This window comes from Dasypus novemcinctus, chromosome 18, assembly GCF_030445035.2.
Source record: "Dasypus novemcinctus isolate mDasNov1 chromosome 18, mDasNov1.1.hap2, whole genome shotgun sequence".
Classification (NCBI taxonomy): Eukaryota; Metazoa; Chordata; class Mammalia; order Cingulata; family Dasypodidae; genus Dasypus; species Dasypus novemcinctus.
The window spans coordinates 79,422,185-79,434,915 of NC_080690.1; the positions used below are offsets into that span (position 1 = coordinate 79,422,185).

The window sequence follows — 12,731 nt, forward strand, 5'->3', positions numbered from 1 at the left end:
TAACAGCAAATTGGACTCATCTTAACAGAGAACTTGTGAATTGAAACCTAGGTCAGAAGACAATATTCAGACAGAGCCAGAGAGAGAACAGAATGAAAATTAGGAAAAGGGTGTAAGAAATATGTGGGACATGGGGAAAAAAGATGTAATACATGTATAATTGGAGTCCTATAAAGAGCTGTGAGAGTGGGAGAGAGTATGAGGCAGAAGCAAATTTTGAAGGGTTAATGGTTAATATTTCCTAAAACCAATGAAAGCCATCTAGTTCCAGAATTGATGTGCAATAGACAGTTAAGTTTAACATGTCCTGCACTGCGTTCCTTCCTTATATCCACCCCAATAGTCCCCCTGCGTTTTCCCTTTCTCAGTTAGTGAGAATTCCAGCCTTCTACTTCTTTAGGTTGAAAACCTTAGAGTCACCCTTGATTCCTCCACTTTCTCATACTTACTTCTTGTCAACAATCACATGGGTTTGCCCTTCAAAATATCTCCAGAATTGTGTCACTGTCACCACCTCCACCAACACCACTCTGGCATGAACCACTGCATCTTAATCACTCTTCCTGTTTCTATCCTTCTGCGCATCTCTTCTCAACACAGCAGCAGAGTCATCTGGTTAAAATAATTCTCCCAAGAATTACCACCAAATCTGGCAGATCAGGGAAGATCAGGTACACCGATGGCTGCTACAGCTCTAGGGGCAGATGTCCACACCTTGTGCCAGACAAGCTCATTTCTGGCATTTCAGCTGATCCAAATGAGAGAAAAAGCCTAGCCAACATCATGATTGTCATTCTAGGAAATGATCCCCTTAGAACTTCTCAAAAGAAGAGGGTAAATCCCCACACAAACACACACACACAAGTAAGCAGCAATTGACTGAAAATATAATCAAAGAAACTGGAGAATGCTAGCCAAGAGTTGATTCCTATTGAAGATGTTATTATTCCTGTGGAATTCTCGGATCAAGCAAGACCATGGCCTTGGGCAGAGAGCTCCTTTGAGTAGAGCAAGGGGGGAGCTTGTCATCTGAAGAAACGGTCCCTGTAGGAGCAGCAAAATCACAAGGTTGAGAGAACCACTACCAAGAGCAAGTTTAGGCGAGCAGGGAGTGCACAGATTCCCAGAGCCAGGAGGAAGCTGTCAAATGAGACCCCACTCGGTTCCATTGGGCGAGAAGGTCTGAGCTGCATGCCACCAGTTCCTAATTACCAGCCCCCAGGATGGAAGTACAAGGATAATTCCTCGGTATTCACTCAGGTCGTGTCCATCACACAGGGCTGAAGGCAGCTCAGCCGAGCACAGTGGCGTCAGTGCCACATGCCTTGATACAGACACGCTTTCATGAAGATCAGAATCTCCAGAGTTCAGGTCTGAGTCCACAGAATAAGGCACGCTAATAAAAACGTAAAATTTAGCAACAAAATACTTAAGCTATATGTGCCACTCACTCCTCTGCTTGGAAACATTCTGTCAGATCCACAAGCTTCTGGAGGGTCTGCGCCCTCTTGGCTTGAGCCCCCCCACATGCCCCTTCACTGATGCTGCGCAAGGCACTCTGTATCTTTGCTGTTCCTCAAACGCGCCAGCCTTGAATCCACCTCAGGACTCTTGCACCAGCTGCTGCCTCTTCCCAGAGCATTCTTCCCCTTGGGATGCACACGGCTCAGCCCCCTTCATCCCTGTGGCCCCTTCACCCCGAGACCTCTCTGGACCGTCTTATCTAAAACCGCTGCACTCCCTCCAGATTTCACACCACCTTTCTCTTCATTATCAATAACCTTGTATATACATTTCACTTATCGATACCCTCTTTTTTAAAAAATATGGAATGCTTCATGAATTTGCGTGTGTTCCTTGTGCAGGGGTTGTGCTAATCTTCTTTGTATTGTTCCGATGTTAATATATGTGCTGGTGAAGTAAGCGCTATCAATATTCTCTAATATCTACCCTCCCCCCCCCCCATTAGAATGTAATCCCAGGGAGTCGATGTGACTCAAGCCTTTGAGCTCCCACCTCTCTCATGGGAGATCCTGGGTTCAGTTCCTGGTGCCTCCTGGAAAAAAAAGACACAAGTAAAACAAAAGAAAAAGCCACCTCAGGGGAGCCGATGTGGCTCAGTGGTTGAGCGCCGGCTTCCCACATATGAGGTCCTGGGTTCAATCCTCTGCCCAAGTACCAAAAAAAAGAAAAGAAAAGAAAAGAAAAAGGTAATCCCAGAAGGTATGGACCTGATTTCTGTTTCCTGTTGTGTCCCTGCACCTAGAAGAGGGTCTGGCACTAAGGAGGCATTCCACAAACATTGCTGAATGATGAATGAATAGATATACACAGAATGTAGACACTAAAAGGAAGTGTATAGTGCCATATCACTGAATGCAATTCCAGAGGCCAGGTTCCTACATTTGGCTATGCCAGTTAAAAGTTCTCCAACTTTGCTAAGTTAATTAACCTCTTTATGCCTCTTCTTCCCCTATGAGATTAAAAAACAAACTCAATGGTACGTAATTCGTAGAGCTGTTGTGAGCATTCTGTGAGTTAATGCATACTGAAGGGCCTGCACAGAGCCTGACACTTAGTGTCAACATACAAATACTGATTATCGAAATGATTGTTGTTATGTTTATCTGCACAGAAAGCACCAATAGAGAATGCACATTCTTCTCAAGGACAGTGTGAGGCATTTACAAAACCTGACTATTTATCAGTCCACCATGGAGCTCTCAAAAGGCTCAAAGATTTAATATAATGCAAACCATATCTCTGATTACAAAGTCATATTAGAAATCAAAAATCAAAGGATTGAGAAACATGTTTTAAAACTAAGAAGAACATTTCTGCATAATTCATAAGTTACAGAGTGAAAAATAGCAGCACTTACTAGATAGTTAGAAAGGAGCAGAGAGTGGTTCATATCGAAACTTGGATACAATAAAAATCCTACTTGCAGATGTTTATTGCCTTAAATGTGTTTTTTAAAGAAAATATGAAGGTTGAGAAATTAATCAGCAGAACATGTAACTCCTAGAGCTAGAAGGAAAAGAAAGAAGAAAAGGAAGGGAGAGAAGGAGGGAAGAAGGAAGGAAGGGAAAGAGGCAAGGAGGAAGGAGAGAAGGAAGGAAGAGAGGGAGAGAGAGAGGAGAAGCAGTAAACACAAGGGAAATAGAAGAAAATGTGTAAGACCTTCACCAAGGTACATTAGTATGACATTTTTTAAAATGGAGAAGAAAGAAAAAATCTTAAAATACTCTCTGGACTGGCCATGAGCCAGCTGGGCCCTGCCTGAGCCTCAGCACAGTTCCAACTCCTACTCAGTTCCTTGGCTTACCCAGGTCAGTAAACAGGGAAGCATGGATGGTCAACCACCACACAAGGGAACGCAGTGTCTACAACTGCAAGCAGGAGAGTGGCATCCATCAGCCAAGTGGGATCTAAGCCCCCTCTCGATTTAGAGGTGGAGTGGACATCACCATCCCAGGGTCCACAGGATGGAGGGATAAAATATGGATTAGAGTGGACTTACTGATATTCTACTATAGAACTATTGTGACTAGTAATGGAAGAAACTGTAGCACTGATGTGGAGAAAGTGGCCATGGTAGTTGCTGAGGGCAGGGAGAGGGAAGAAGAGATATGACATGGGGCATTTTTGGGACTTGGAGTTGTCCTAAATGATATTGCAGGGATAGATGCTGGACATTATATATCCTGCCATAACCCACTGAATGGACTAGGGGAGAGTGTAAACTACAATGTAAACTATTATCCATGTGGTGCAGCAGTGCTCCAAAATGTATTCACCAAATCAATGCATGGGCCACAATGACGAAAGAGGTTGTTGATGTGGGAGGAGTGGGAAGGGTGGGTGTATGGGGTATATGAGAACCTCTTATATTTTTTAATATAACAACTTCTGTGATCTATGTATCTTTTTTTAAAAGACAAATAAAATTTTTTAAAAAGAGAAAAGGAACATAATATACTAAGTTTCAGTTATAATAACAGCAGACTTCTACGCAACCACTTTGGGAGTTAGAAGCGCTGGAGAAAAGCTTTTAAAGAAATCTGTGAACTAATGTGGACAGATCCCACGGTGAATTCTTAAGTACAAAAACAAGGTCACAACTGTGCCTACAGTAGGATATATTTTTGTGCAAGGAATTAAGGAAATAAGAATAAATATTCATCTTTACTTACATTTACCCAAAGAAACACTGGAAGAATTAATAAGAATCTATTTGAAATTGCTACGTGTGAGATCTGGGGGCACAGGCCGAGGTTGGGACAGGGGAGGGACCAGGACTTCTTCCCCCAAGGCTCTGTCTTCTGGGGCGCGCCCCAAGCGCCCCTTCCCACCCGGCGAGTTCCTGTTTCGTGCCTCCACAGCGCCCCCTGCTGCCTCGGTCGCGGCAGGAACCGCAGCCGACCTCCACGCTAAAGTGCAAGCGGCTGGAAGGCGCCTTCAGCAACGCCAGCCAGGAGAGTGGCTGCTGGGGGTCTAAGCGAATTAGCCAGCAGGCGTAATTTTCTCTTTGGCAAATAATTTGTTAAATAAACGCAAGATTACCGTGGAAGAGTCGGGAAATACAGAACAATGTGCAAAAGAAAACAAAAGTTACCCAACACCTCTACCCAAGAGAGAACCACCGTACTTTTCCTCCTGGTCATTTTTAACCAGTTTTTAGGACTGCTTTAAAATATCAAACAGCTGGACGAGAGCGCTCCCCTTCCGCGCTCCGCTGCGGGTCCCCGGAAGGTTCCCGGGGGCTCGGAGGGGCTGGGGCTGGGTCGCCAAGGCTGGGGCTGGAGGGATCGAACGTGTATCTTTGGCTCCCTCTTGTGGTCACAGTTGAGAAACGGCCTTCGAAGCTGAGGGCTTTTTTTTTTTTTCATTCAATTAATTCATTTTTCCATTTGCTGGATATTTGTTAGTTCTCCACCATGTGCCGACACTGTTGTAGGTTCTCGAGATCCACCAATAAGCAAAGCAGACAAGTGTCTCTGCCCACAAGGAGCTTACATTCTTGCGGAGGGAGAAAGAGCAAGCGCTCAACATAATAGGTAAGTTCAAGGGGTAGTAGGAGTGGAAAGGAATTTGGAAAGATGGGGAGTGGAGCGGCGCCGGGGCGCTGGAAAGGCTGAGGGGTGGCGGCGGTGGCGGAGCTCATAGGGGGGCCAGGGACGGCTCTGAGGGTGTGCATCTGAGCAGGGCTAGAGGGAGGTCTGACGTTGGTCAAGCGGCCACCTGGGGAAGGCGTGCCAAGTGGAGGGACAGTGGAGCACAGCTCTGGAGCTGGGAGCACGCGGGGCAGGAGCAGAGGGGGAGTGACAGGATGGCCCCAAATGGAGCCCACTTTCCTCAGAGAGGCTCCCTCCCTAGTCTGCACCAGACACCCACTGGAGCCCTGTCGCCCAGAGGCCTTGAGCCGTCTTTCCAGCCTTCAGACATCTCAGGTCTTCCTTCTCTTCCTAGGAGTTGGGGCACCTCCCTCCTGCTCCTTAGCTGCATCTGGCTGGCCCAAGGTGCCTTCTAGAAGTCCCCAGGCTCCTTGTGGCATCCCGCTGAACCAGCAGCAGGTCTCACCCCAAAAGAAGAATTAGGGGGAGACCCAGCTGGGACTGCTCCAAACCCCCTACAAGGGACCTGGTTGTGATTCTGAAGAAGGCTCTAATACCAGGGCGATTATCCTTATGCATTTTATAGGGGAACTTGCTTTCAGAAAGCCGCAGCTACCTTGCAACGGACTGTGAGGTGGCAAGACAATCATTTGAGTACGTCCACACCTATGGTGACCACTCACCATAGGTGATGTACATGCATGATGTACATGCATGAGGAGCAAAGGTGGCTGAGGGCCAGGGGCTTGTGTGCAAGTACTGGGGAAACACCTTGTTATGTGCTCTTTTCTCAAAACAGCACATGCTTAGAGCGGGCAGCACTCAAGAGTATAGCAGCCAAAAGTCCGCGAGAGTTAGGAGGAGGGCAGGGGTGAGGTCAGTCCTCAGTCAGAAGGGAGATGCCTTATGCATCACACACTCCTCACACTCACAGTGCCCAGGGCCATAAAACAATGGGCGTTGTAGAATGTCGGTCCCAGAGTTGTGCAGTGCACAACATACACAGCTGTACATGGCGGTCTGGGCTCCCATCACTACCCTGGGTGACACAATGGCTCAACTTTTCTCATCTCCTCCCAAGAGCTCTTTGAGGGCAAGTTAGGATCAAAGTTCCATCCATTTCCCTAGTGCCCAGGATACAGGCTGGGAATTTTGAAGCCTCAATGATAGTCTATTTTAACAAATTATGATCGGCTTTCAATGAAAAGCCAGATAATTATGGCAGAGTTCTAGGAATTGGCCCGCAATTGTCTAAGGCACTAGAATCAGCTGGAGAATGTGGTATCGTTTCAGGAACCAGCTGGGTAATTATAGCGAGGGCCCAGGAATCGGTTGGATAATTACCTAACGGTCATGGAAGAGTCCCAAATACAGAGGGTAGGCAATGTCTGGGGACAGCTGGGGTTGTGACAAGTGGGACCCGGTGGCAGAGCCAGGGACGCTGCTCAGCATCCTGAATGCACAGACTGTCCACAGCAAAGCGTCACCCGGCCCCGGCGTGAGCAGCCCCGGGCTAGGAGACTCAGCCGGAGGGGCCGCCAGCGCTGGCAACCACCGCAGGGCCGAGCCCGCGGGACCATTCGCCTGCGTTTGTGAGCTCTTCATTCTGGTCTCTCTGGGTTGCATTTTCAAGTAGCCTTCTCATGAAGGGCTGGTGGATGTCTTCGTGTCTGTTCAAGCAGCCGATGTCCTGTCCGCAGAAAGAAACCGGGGCCGTGCCTTTTGTGCCTCTACACCCCTTAGGCGTCGCTCCTCTGTCTCCCTCCCGTGGTTCACTCTTCCTGCCTCCTGGGCGCCGAGTTCGGTACTGGAGACGGGTGAATCGGACCCGACCCAGGTCCCAGGAGCTGCTGGGTGGGCAGCAGGTGCCCACGCAGACATCTGGGGACAGCAGGAGCCCCAGGGAGGCTGACACCAGGTCTGGGCCGAGCCAGGGGAGGCTTGGGAGTCTTGAGCTGTAAACCTGGATTTCAGCGGGGGGTGCACAGATAAAGAGCACTTGAGCCTGCTGGGCTCTGTGCTGGGCAGTGGGGAGCTCCAAGGCAGGGAGCCTGCCCTGAGGCCAGAGCCCAAGATGCTTCAGTACCGCGGGCGCCAGCACGTGGCAGCGGGAGACAGGCTGGGAACATTCAAGGAAGGCGGAGCAGACCCTGCCTGAGAGGGAATGGGCGGATGCCACGCGGGACTCGGGGGCCTTGGCTCTGCACCAAGTGGGCACACACGGAATCCCCTCTCGTACGGGGATGAGCGGGCGGGCAGGGCTGCACTCCTGGGGGATCCAGGGCAGCCTGTTTCCAGGCCTTCACAGCTTCCAGGGGCGCCTGCCTGCCGTGGCTGCGTCTCTGACCCTACCTCCTGCCGTGGCTCTGCCCCTTGCCTCCCTCTTATAAGGGCCCGGGGGTGGCACTGGCTCAGCAGGACGACCCAGGCTCATTACCTTCTGCAGATCCTAACGTAATCAGATCTGCAGAGTGCCCTTTGCCACGTAAGGCCACACGTTCACCGGCTCCGGGGCTCCGACGGGGACGGTTGGGGGGGGCAGTTATTCAGCTGATCGCTCGATTGGGCTGAGCTCGGAGGCTCTAAAGCTTCAGGCAGAATCCCTGAGGGGATTCAGGAGGCCTGGGGCAGGGCCTGAGAACCTGCATCTCTGATGAGCCCCCAGGGGCCACTGGGGCTGCAGCCCGGGGGCTGCACTTTGAGAACCACTGCTTTAGGTCAAGGGGAGAGGGTATTTCAGAGCCTCGTCCAAGTCAGAAACAAATCCAGCCTTTACATCATTATAAAGCGATAACATGGCAATTTCAGGAAACCCAAGGGGGGCGGGGAATGAGCAGAAGATATGAATGGACAGAGAAAAGAAAATGTGAATGTCCGTAACCATTGAAAAGATGTCATCCAACCTCGATAGTTTCCTCAGTCGGGGGAAATGTGAGTCAAAACCGCATGCAGGAACCGATGCTGGACATTATATATCCTGCCATAATCCACTGAACGGAACTTGGGGAGAGTGTAAACTACACGTAAACCACTATCTGTGTGGTGCAGCAGGGCTCCAAAACGTATTCACCAAATGCAATGAATGGGCCACGATGATGAAAGAGGATGTTGATGTGGGAAGATCGGGGCGGGAGGAGGAGGGGTGTGGGGGGGTATGTGGGAACCTCTTATATTTTTTAATGTAACATTTTTTGAGATCTGTGTGTCTTTTTTTAAAAAGACAGTTTAATAAAAAATTTTTAAAATAAAGAAAAAACAAACACATGGGTTGGGAGCCATGTAGCTCGAGTGGTCGAGCACCTGAGTCCCATGTACGTGGTCCTGGGTTCAATCCCCCGTATCTCCTAGAAAACAAAAAGCAAAAACAGAACAAACAAACAAAACCAACCACATGGGTGCTGCAGGGACAATTACTGGACATTGTATGTCCTCCCATGGCCCACTGGATGGACGTGGGAGAGTGTGGGCTATGGTGTGGACCACAGGCCATGGGGTGCAGCGATGCCCAGAGATGTACTCACCAGATGCAATGGATGTGTCATGATGATGGGGGAGAGTGTTGCTGTGGGGGGAGTGGTGGGGTGGGGGCGGTGGGGGTGAATGTGGACCTCATATTTTTTTAATGCAATATTTTTTAAAAAATGAATAAAAAAGAAAAAAAACAACCACATGAGTCACCATTTACACCCTCACGTCATTAGACTTGCAAAAATCAAAAAAGTCCAGCAACACCAAAACGTTTTGGTGAAATGTGGGATCTACCTAACTCTTATACATTACCAGTGGGAGTTTAAACAGTTAGTAAAGCTGTCTTAGGGAACAACTCGACACTTCTGCAAAACTGGAAATTTTCCCTTTGTGGCTTCCTTTGTGCCACTTCCTTTGTGTGTCTGGAAGCGCCCTTCCCCACTCCTTTGCCTTTTGCACTTCCAGCTCATCTTTCTAGAATCATCTCAAGGGTCGCCCTCTCCCCCAAACACAATAAATACAGCATGCATTTTCGGGGCCTCTATTAGATGCCCGTGCACTCTTCCTCAGGGTTTATTTATAGTATCCGACGTAATCCTCTTAGTAGCCCTAAGAAAGCAGTTGTGTCCCTGCCTTTACAGATGAGGAAACCAACCCCAGCCCATTGCTTTAGAGCGTGTGCCTGGTGCCCGCTCAGCTGACCCCACGAGCGCCCCCGCCCCAGCTCTCCCTGCTCCTGACCGCCTGGCATCCCTGGAGGCCTGGGCCGGGCTGACTCCCCTCCAGCCGCAGGCCCCAGCGCAGGTGGACTCAGCTCAGGGAAGGAGCACCGACCTGAGCCGGCCTGGGTGCTCTGGGCACCCTCCCCGCCGCCCAGGTCCTCCCGTTTTCTGAGCAGGACACATATTCCCCAAGCTCTTGAGAGAACATGTAGCATTTGATTTCATGATGACCAGAATTAGCCATCCCGAGGGGGGCAAATAACGGCCTTTTCAAAAAATAAATCCCAACCTGCCTTATCATGGAAAAATAAACCTCTCCCAACGCTACTCGGCCAGTAAGATACAGGTCAGGGACGCAGACCCGAGGACTGACTCGGCTCTGTAATTCTCAGCGTCCACTGCAGGGCACACCAAGGAGCGAGGCGAGAAGCAGACCCGTTTGGCTGGAGGACAGTTTCAATGCAGAGGAGGCGAGGGCCCCAGACAACGGCCTCCTGGTTTAGATTCTGGGAAAGTTCCGGTACATGTGCACCAAGCGACATGAACGAACAAGTTTGTTACGTCATAGGAAGAAAGAAAGAAACCAAGAGGAAAGAATGAAACCTGCCTGTCCCTCGATAGGAGAAGGAATAAAAGAACTGTAATACAGTTGTATGATGAAATATTACACAGCGTTGAAAATGGATTTATAAAATACACAAAACATGGAGAACCTTAGAAATAGTGTTGAGTGGGGGGAGGGGAGTCACAAGAGACATCATATTGTTTGTGGCCATTTTATCGAGCTCCAAACAATACATTGTTGCGGCTGTTTCAATCATACAAGGAATGACAGACACAAAATCCAGGGCAGTGGCTGTCTCTGCACGGCAGGAAAGCAGGGCATGGAACAGGGAAGGAGAATTCAGTAGATGAAGTGGCCTTGGTAAGGCTGTGGCTCAATCTGGGTGGTGGGCTAAGCATGTTCATTTTATTAATATTTTATTATTTACATGCATGTTTTTTAGAGTCATGTATAAAACATGAGTCATATGCCAGGAGCCAAAAATTGCAAAAATGACAAAAATGAGACTGAACATCTCAATCAAGGTGAACTCTTAAATAGCGCCTCTCTCCTCACACTCCTGCTGCCAGGTGTTCAAAGTTCACTGTTGTTTTTTACTTGAAGAGATTGACAAACGCTGTGGGTGAGAGATGTTTTAGAGGCTGAATTTTCCTCCAAGATTTTATTATGAAAACTTTCAAGCACACAAAAGCACTGAAAGAACTTAACAGTGAATATACACACCACCTAGATTCTCCCACTAATATTTTACTCTTCTTGTTTTTCACGTCTCTCTCCATCCCTCTTAGGGGCGCACTTCAAAGCAAGTTGCAGACATAACACTTCACCCTGAATCCTTCAGCAAACTCAGCATTACCTACAGTTCAGTATTTGTCTAGTCCTTTTCTTTCTCTTTTGAGATAAAATTTGCATACAATAATATGCACAAACCTTAGCTCTACCATTAGCTACATTTTGACAATTGCATACCCAAACCCCTATCAAGCTAGAGAACGTGTTCTTTGTCCCAGAAATTTCCCTGCATCTCTAACTCCCCTAGAGGCAACTACCGTTCTGATTATTTTTTTCACCATAGATTAATTTTAGCCTGGTTAGGAACTTCAGGAAAATGGAATCATATGGTATGAACTTTTGTTTCTGCCATCTTCCAATCAGCATAAAGTTTCCAAGATGAATCAGCGTTGCGAGTATCGGCATCTCGTTCCTTTTTATCGCTGGGTAGTATTCCCTCAGAGGAGAGACCACACTTTATTTGTACATTCTCCTGTCGTTAGACGCCTGAGCTGTTTCCAGTTCAAGGCTTCTGTGAATCACGCCCCTAGGAACATTCTTTCACAAGAGGTGGTGTCAGTCTACTGTTTTTGCTTGTCTTGGGTAAACAGCGAGGAGGGGAGTTGCCGGGTTACTAGGCTGGGATTTAAACCAGATTCTCTGGACAGCAGATGCCATGCTCGGTGATGCGCGGTGGTTTTTCAAAGCATGCCTTGCGGCTGGTTTGTGGAGTCTGGGAGGAGCAGTGCTTACAAATGCTGGCTGTGGCGCCGCCAGCTTCTGTTGAGATCCCAGCTCGGCCGCCCTTTAGCTGTGAGATCTTGGGCGGATGGTTCACCCTCCGTGCACCTCGGTTTTCCAGCCCCGAGAACTGCAGCAATGATGGTGCTGCCTCATGGTGTGGCGGTGTGACAACATGAGTTTATACTGTAACCCATCCCCGCCCTATAAAGTACCGTGAGTTAATAAATCAGTGCATGTCAAAGAGCACAGGCAGTTCCTCGAACACAGCAGCTGCTCAAACACAGCAGCTCTTATTATTGTTGTTATTATTAATTTTATTCACAGTACAACTACTACCATCACTATGCCTGAGGATGTTTGTGGAAGATGATAGGAAAACTACCTATTAAAAAAAAACAGAATGGGCTTGGAGGGACACAGACATGAGTTCAAATCCCAGCTCCATTACAAAATAGGTCTGCACAGCTCACGCCCTTCTCTGGCCTTGGTTTTCTGAGCTGTAAATGAAGGTAATGATCTCCACCTTTGTTTGGTTACTTCGAGGATTCAAAGACATGTTGCGTGTAAGAGCTCAGCAGGCTAAACAGCACAGAACTGGTGATCAGTAAACAGCAAAATGGTTATCATTAGGATCACATTCGTGCTGGGTTGTTTAACTACGAGGGTTGCCAGATTTAGAAAATAAAAAATGCAGTGTTCCCGGGGAAATCTGAATTTCAAGTAAGAAATGAAAAAAATTTAAAATATGAATATGCCCAAATATTGCACAGGGCATGCTTATACTAAGACGTTATTTGTTGTGGATCAGAAATTCACATTTAACTGGGCATCCTGTATTTCATGCCACAGGGCATCTCATGGCTCCTCGCCTGTGGGATAATCATTCCTACTCTGCAAATGAAGAATCCAAGGGCAAGAAAGGGGAATGAGATGTTATTAGATACTATTCGGCCAACGCATCTCTGTATCAAGAGGTTTGCATACATTGTAGCCAAGAAGAATTCCAACCAAGCTCCCACACTACATTGTCTCCCTTTTCCAGGGGGGAAGCGATAGTGAGGAAGGGGCACAGGCAGTCTTGGGAGGCGGGGACTCCAGAGGACCTAGCTCTCCATCCTGAGAGCGACCTTTACCAGGCACCTGCCAGGCATTGCCCTAATGCCAAACACATGTGAGCGCATTTAATCTTCAGGTACGTCCTGTGAGGCACATATGTCCTTATTGCCATGAGTGAGAAAACTGAGGCGCAAAGAAGGTAGACCATTTGTCCCACACCTCCCAGCTAACAGGCAGCAACGTGGGATTTGAACTTTGGCCAGGAGGCTCCTGACCAGCTTTCTTAAG

The 12,731-nt window shown here is 48.2% G+C and overlaps 1 non-coding gene across 1 annotated transcript; it reads right to left on the reverse strand.

Moving 5' to 3' along the window:
- Nucleotides 1-1,820: 1,820 nt before the first annotated feature.
- On the reverse strand, nucleotides 1,821-1,927 carry LOC111763135 (U6 spliceosomal RNA). Its single transcript, XR_002796061.2, has one exon. It is a non-coding gene; the product is annotated as a U6 spliceosomal RNA (small nuclear RNA).
- Nucleotides 1,928-12,731: the final 10,804 nt, after the last annotated feature.